Source organism: Scyliorhinus torazame, chromosome 8 (genome assembly GCF_047496885.1).
Source record: "Scyliorhinus torazame isolate Kashiwa2021f chromosome 8, sScyTor2.1, whole genome shotgun sequence".
NCBI lineage: Eukaryota > Metazoa > Chordata > Chondrichthyes > Carcharhiniformes > Scyliorhinidae > Scyliorhinus > Scyliorhinus torazame.
In genome coordinates this window covers 42,622,286-42,629,853 of record NC_092714.1, presented here as the reverse complement: position 1 = coordinate 42,629,853, position 7,568 = coordinate 42,622,286, and positions in this window count along the sequence as shown.

Here is a 7,568-nt window from a genome sequence, read left to right as displayed (position 1 = left end):
CCGGTCTATCCAATGTATCACTTTTTAGACCATCCAGTGTCTCAACTACCAGATGGATGTAAGATGGATGGCCATTTTTAGCAGGAAGCCTGACAACTAGTAGCAATGGGCCACTATTGAAGTTGAACACGCAAAGGGGTAACAATAGGGAATTATAGACTGAAAGAGAAATACAGATTTACAGAAAGATCAGCTGCAAATGAAACTACTAGAGGCGAGTCTTGCTAACAATTCAGAGTGCTTGGCTTCCCACGTCAGCTTTCTGTTACCACACAATAGAAAGTGAATTAGCAGTAATTTAAACCCAGGGACATCTGCGGTTAAGTTAATCTCCAAGGTCTAAAATGTAATCAGGAGAGTCCTCGCTTTGAATCGAGGCCTGAATCAATGCTGGTGCATTGGGAATTCCACAAGATTTCAAAGCCCTCTTGAGTGATTTTGGAACATAAAGCAAGACATTTCTTTTCTTTCCTATATCAGGCAAGACATTTTCTCACTGAAATGCCTGCTGCAGTCTGAATAGAATCAAATGATATCTCCCTGACTCCCATTCTTGCTTTTTCGAAAATGTGAGTCACTCAGTCATTTCAGGAGTAGATAAAACTCTCATGCACTTGCTTCAAAAAATTGAATTTGGTAAAAATCGATAATGAACTTCTGAATTCCTCAAGCTGTACTATAATTTAATATAAAGGCTGTATATTTACAAGCAGTTTGTGCATTACACAATACCATGCTCTTGTTATATCTAAATACCAATGTACGATAGGGGTTGCTTTGTTATAATAAAAAATATTCTCCATTTCCTGCCTGTACAAGTAACAGAAGCATAGAATTCCTACAGTGCAGAATGAGGCCATTTGACCCATTGAGTCTGCACCGACCCTCTGATATAGAACCGACCCAGGCCAACTCACCCGCCCTATCCCCGTAATTAAGGGCAATTTAGCACAACCAATCCACCTAACCTGCATATCTTTGGACACTAAGAGTTAATTTAACATGGCCAATCCACCTAATCTACGCATCTTTGGACTGTAGGAGGAAGCCGTAACACCCGGAGGAAACCCATGCAGACACGGGAAGAAACTCCACACAGATAGTCACCCAAAGTTGGAATTGAACCCGGGTCCCTACCGCTGTGAGGCAGCAGTACTAACCACTGTGTCACCGTACCACCCATTTATTCATATCCAAAGAAAGTTAACACAAACACGTAATATTCTACTGCAATAAATGAAAGCAACATATTCAGCATATAATTAAAATTGTGCATCTATGCACGTTTCATGTCAACATTACTGATATTAAATTCCAATTGCCACACTTACGTTGAAAATTGCCTATATAAATTAGTCAAACTGTAATGCTGCCCTTCTTCCAGTGGTGGCGCTGAAATGCCACAACTGACGGATGTGTGGAAGTGCAAAGTGATACTTCTTAGACAAGGAAGGTGAAATTCAACATTGTCAGTGGTGCGAAAATATGTGATTGTGGATTGGACCCCCGGGCTGGATTCTCCGTTATTGGGACTATGTCCCCACGCCGGCGTCAAAACTGTGGACTTTCACGTCAGAAAAACTGTCATGAAAGGGCCACATATTCCGAGCCTTGCAGGGGGCCAGCAGTGACCCGGCGTAGACCTTGAAGTTTTTGCTGCAAATACAGACCCCCACACCTCCGGGTCGGAGGCCACGCTTGCGCACAGCGGTGGCCTCCAGCGGCCGCGCCATGCTCCATGGCAGACCTGGACCACGGAGCTGGACCCTGAAAATAGGCCACCCGATCGGCCGCCCGCCCAACCCTGTCCACCCGCCCAAACATTTCCTGGACGCGTATAAGGCCCCCCCCCTGCTCTCCAATCGGCCAAAGGACTGAGTCCACAGCCGCCACGCTAGTATCCCGACCTACAGGACCACATTAGACCCACGCCATCGGGACTTCGGCCGGTCAGGGGCGGAGAATGGCGGATGGCAATGGCCCCAGGGAGGTCCGAGGCAGCTTTTCAGGTCCCGAAGAATCGGGGAACCGGCGCCAGTCTTGATTCTCCGCCCCTGCGTTGGCCGCGGTTTCGGCATCGGGGTGCGGAGAATCCAGCCCCCTTTGTCCACCCTGCTTGCTTCAGTTATATTGGCCCCATTTTCAGTAGCACATTGCGCAGAACGCTTACTTTGAGAAGCATGTCTTTTGGCGGGGAGCTTGAAAATAAACATCTCAAAACATGTGAAGCTGAAAGTCTATCTCATCAGCACCTGCTTTGTGGCATAAAATATTTTGATCAACTCTGTTCCCTCGCTGGCATCAACCCATTTCAAAACTCAAAAGCAGAAACAATCTGATTGATGCTGTCAGCTTTCACTCTCCAAAGTACAATGCAGTGCAGTTTTTTTCTTTCCTGTTACAAATATTAGTCACAAATTAGTCTACTTAAACAGTTTGTTTGCTTCAGTCAAGAATGTATCAACACTTTGATTTCTAAATGTCTAAACTCCACAAGAATTGCACAGCTTGAAGGACACCCCCTGAAACCTGCAGGAGTTTGAATGTGTTGCTGCCTGATCTAAAAACTTTCTTATAACTTCCATGAAGAGTCACTTATTTTTTAGCAGTTCACAACTCTGAATGTTCCAAAAGACCAAAGGATGGGCAGCACGGTAGCATTGTGGATAGCACAATTGTTTCACAGCTCCAGGGTCCCAGGTTCGATTCTGGCTTGGGTCACTGTCTGTGCGGAGTCTGCACATCCTCCTCGTGTGTGCGTGGGTTTCCTCCGGGTGCTCCGGTTTCCTCCCACAGTCCAAAGATGTGCAGGTTAGGTGGATTGGCCATGATAAAATTGCCCTTAGTGTCCAAAATTGCCCTTAGTGTTGCGTGGAGTTACTGGGTTATGGGAATAGGGTGGAGGTGTTGACCTTGGGTAGGGTGCTCTTTCCAAGAGCCGGTGCAGACTCGATGGGCCAAATGGCCTCCTTCTGCACTGCAAATTCTATGATCTATGATTCATCCATATGGGCGGGCCGCCAATCGGCAAACAAAACATTAAGGCCGGGATTCTCCGTTGCGGGTCCGCTCTGCTACCGCTGCTAGCGAGAGCGGAGAATTTGGTGTTCAGCCAAATTGCCCATTCACTGCAACGGGACCAGAGAATCCCACTGCCGTGAATGGACGGAGAATCATGCCTTAAATAGAAATGATCCAGTCACAACGGTGACATGTAAACATAGTAAAATTTGCAACGATAGTTCAAAACTGCACCATCAAGAATAATTTGTTATGGAGCCACATGAGGAGATATGTGGGCAGGTCACCGAAAGCTTGGTCATGTGACATTATAGGAAATGTACCGATAACAAAGAGTTAATGCAATGATATAGATAACCACTAGATGGAGCTAGTTACAGAAGTATGTAAGGCAGTGACTCACAGATCTCTGGGAGAGAGCTGGAGAGAGTTCAGTTGAGTATTAAATAGAGTGTCGAGACTATGTAGTTGAGTATAGATTGTAGATTAGATTATTGTTTACTTTAGGAATAAGTGGTCGAGCTTAATTTAAGTAGTGTGAATAAATGATAGCTTTGTTTATGAACATAGCTTTTTGTGGTCTTTGTGAACACTACAACATTCATTTTGAGAACAAGAATCACAAAGAACACTGCAGGTCAAAGTGGTAAGCTTTTGAGAGTATTTTGAAATAGGAAAATGAAGTAGAGACATAGGGGTTTAAAGAGTGAATTTCAGAGCTTAAGGCTTTGGCAGCTGAAGGCCCTCACCAATGGTAGTCCAATTGAAATCGGGATGCTTGAAAGACCTAAATTGGAGCTGTAAACAATTGGTGTGGAATTAAACTGATTGTTCCACCAATTAGATACACTCTTTAGCAGGAGCCGGTGTTTACCAGGGTAGGATATAGACAGTAAGAAGAAAAGCTTAGTCAGAAAGAATTCTGAGGGAATTAAAGATATATACTTCGGGAGCCCATAAAGATTGATGGGCATGTTCAGAAGGTGAACAAGTGGGACCGATCTATCAAAAGCAATGGGCCTGTCAAGGAAATGATGCTTACCAGTTCCTAAACTTCCCATGTGCTAACCAATATACTCAAGAATTAATGCTGAAAAGACCAATGAAATGGAAGTTTTGGTAGGATTATTGAGCAAATCTTTAATATATTCCATAAATACTTTAAGAATGAAATGTCAGGAATTTGGTGAATATTGTCTGCCATATCTCACCTTCTGAGTTTCTCTACAAAATGTTGATCCTTTGCCATGTTTGAGTAGAATATATACCATCACCATTGTGGGATAGACTTTGCAGACTAGTGCATGCTCCATTCATTTGCTCTAAAACGTTACATCAGGGTCCTTATACAGGTCATGGGGCATAATAATAATGATTTTGTGCCTGAACTCACACATGTAGAGGCCCTCAGGGAAATTCAAGAAAGTAGGATTGCAGGGGGAAAGGATTAATAAAAGTGGCACTGACTTAGAATAAGACCCAATGATTGTTGTAAGATGTTGTGTATGTGGTTCTGTAGGTCTCATGAAGCGTTTCCGAGTCTTGCATAGTTCAACCACTGTTGCTGCACTGTTTTATGAGTGGGTGGGGTATTTTTTTTTGTGCCATGAACAGGCACATAGGCAGAGCATCGTCCCTCAGTGTAATCCTCTATCCGGTCCTCAGTCATCCCCAGTCAAGTAAAGAGTTTCAGGAACTGCTTTTTAAATTTGGAACCCAGACCTTGTTGACCTCATCAATTGCCTGTACAAAGTTGAGGTTGACATAGGCTTTTCTGCTTAAAAGGAAACTTTCTTGGTTGTGGACAATGAAAAAGGTCTCTCGTATTCTTTTGCCTTTCTGCCTGTGTGTCGCCTGCAGAATACCGTTGACCAGGGGTTTGATGCTGCCTGCTGCGTACGGTTGTGTTCTGGGTAGCCGGCTGTTGGGTTGCCAGCCAAGATTCTTTGCCCAAGAGGACATGAACACTGGGCTGCATTCTCCGCCCCGCCACGCCACATTTCTGCCTCGAACCGCCGGCGGGATTCTCCGTTACGCCGGTCAGTCAATGGGGTTTCCCATTGTGGGGCAGCCCCACGCAATCGGGAATCACCCGGGCGCCGGCAAAACAGAGAATCCCACCGGCGGAGAATCCCGCCTACTGTGTCCCGTGTCCAATTTAACGTTTGTGACATAACCAAGATGTTCATGTTCCAGAATGAAAATCCCTGGGGCTGGATTCTCCACCGGCGAGATGCTCCGTTTTGCCGGCAGCACAGGGGTTTCCCGACAGCGGGAGGCTGCCCCACAATGGGAAACCCCATTGACCAGCCAGCGAAATGGAGTATCCCGCCGGAGTGCTGAACCAGAAATCTGGCGGGACAGAGAATCTAGCCCCTGATCTTTGACCCCCTCGCCCAAGAAGCGTGGGTGTACTTCCTCTTGGTGTGGTATCCGAACCTCGTGAGTCACCTTGGAGTCCTCTGTGTCTGGTTTCAGCTTTGCTTAGCTTTCTGCAGTGACCCACGCGGTTGCAATTAAAACAGCGGCTGACATTTTCTGGACATTCCCGCTGGCGGGATGTCCTTGTCCTGTCAATGGCAACCTTCCTGCGTGGGGTTCCCTGGTGGCAGAGGTTGTGAACAATGGGAAAATCCATTGACAGTGGTGAGATTGGAAAGTCCAACCGCCAGCCAATGGCAGGATGCCTCTGCCGCTGCAAAACACGTGGCGGCAGGGATGGACATTCCCGCCATGTTGTGCTGAGATTGCTGGACATTGATCACGCCTTCATACTGGCTGCTACACAGATGTCTGTCCAGTCCAAGACTGCCCTCTAGATTCAGGTCATGTATTCCTTTATATCAGTGTGGAAGGTACAGTAGCCAGTCCCATATGAAACCTTTCTTTGCGAGACCCTTATATTACAGTGACTTCATTCAAATTTCAATATATCATTAAGCTTTCATATAGACTGATTCAAAGAATTTACAGAATGGTGGAGAAAACCTTCTCCAAACAGAGCAAAACCAAGAAAAGGTTGCACATTCTTGAAAATGGTAAAATACACAGACGCCGAACAATGCTATGAACGTGAATAAGTAAATTTCAGTTGCCAGTCCAAACTGCGTTCACTTCCATTCTGAATTATTCTTTACTTCCGAGGTGTTGGGATCTGGTCAATATTTCCAGTGGGATGGTGGCAGTGAATTCCTTCAAATGTGTTCAAAGTATTTCTTTTCCCGAAGTAAGCTAATTCTCCTTCCAATGGTCTGACACTGAGCCATATCAGTGGAACATTCCAGGTTGATCCGATTGCCTGAGCAGATCTTCACCAGGTCCCTAATTGGAGAGCTATAATTAGCTCTAGAATCTATAGACTAGGAAAGAGAGAAAAAAACAGCTGGGGTTCCTGCTGTTACTTATATGTGCCAGCTTCTGTTCCCTTCAGCTGGAAAATGTATGTGTGTGTGGGTGTGGGTGTGGAGAATAGGTGAGAGCAGCATTGGGCTTGGCTATAGTCGCATATTGGTTCATACATGAAGACTGAACACTTAGCAGGCGGCAGTGGAACTTACTCCGATATGAGGTTCACCCATCAAAAGAGGAGACAAAAATGTTGAGAAGACGAAAAGAAGAGTTACAAAAGAGTGTGCAAACTGTATTCCATTCACTGATATTACAGTATTATACACATACACGTAAATATTTTTCAGAAGCTTTGCAGTCACTGTTCCCTCTTAGCCATGCGCGTGTATGGCTGCACAGCAATCAAGAATGTACCATATCAGGAACAAACAGACCACACGTAAGCAAGCCACCACAAGTGAATCTTTCTGGGAATATATATCACAAAAATGCTGACTGTGCTCAGCAAACAGAACTTAGAAGACCATTGTGTGCTTTGTTAGTTATGGGCTAGAATCATGCAATTTTAACTTGCAGCCTGCTTTTGTATGTCATCCATTTCACAAATCCAACTTGTTACGCTTTCATTATGTTCCTTCAAATCTGAGGATGTTGTCAATAAAATGAAAAATAGTATATCATTTATATATATCCTTGAAAATTATAACGCTGTTTCTTCTATTATTTTCCATCTACAAATGGTGCATTTGAAATTTGCTACAATATTGTCTCTACAAATGTGCAGATAATCAAAGTATTTTGCTGCACCAGAGGTACTAGAATAATGTGGACCATCTGTATATGATGCATGGTATTACAGTGTGTAACCAATTAGTTAACTGAGCTTGGTTTGGAGAAATGCTCCAATTATATACATATCATTATGTTTTCATCGTACTAAGCATGTATTATTTATTTCTCTTGACATCACCCAGCACAAGTAGTTGTTTGTGTTCGAATCCAGTGTTCAGGATTCATTGAAGCTAGAAAGACTGCGATGTATGAAGTTCCACTGTAACTGCTAACATCTATTTGTACTTTATTGCAATATCTTTCTGCCTATCACATAGTGTTCATCGTGAGCAATTGTAGAAGGCTTGTCACTAATGCAATTTGGACTGGAAATACTTATATTTTTATAATAAGCATGATGAAAATAT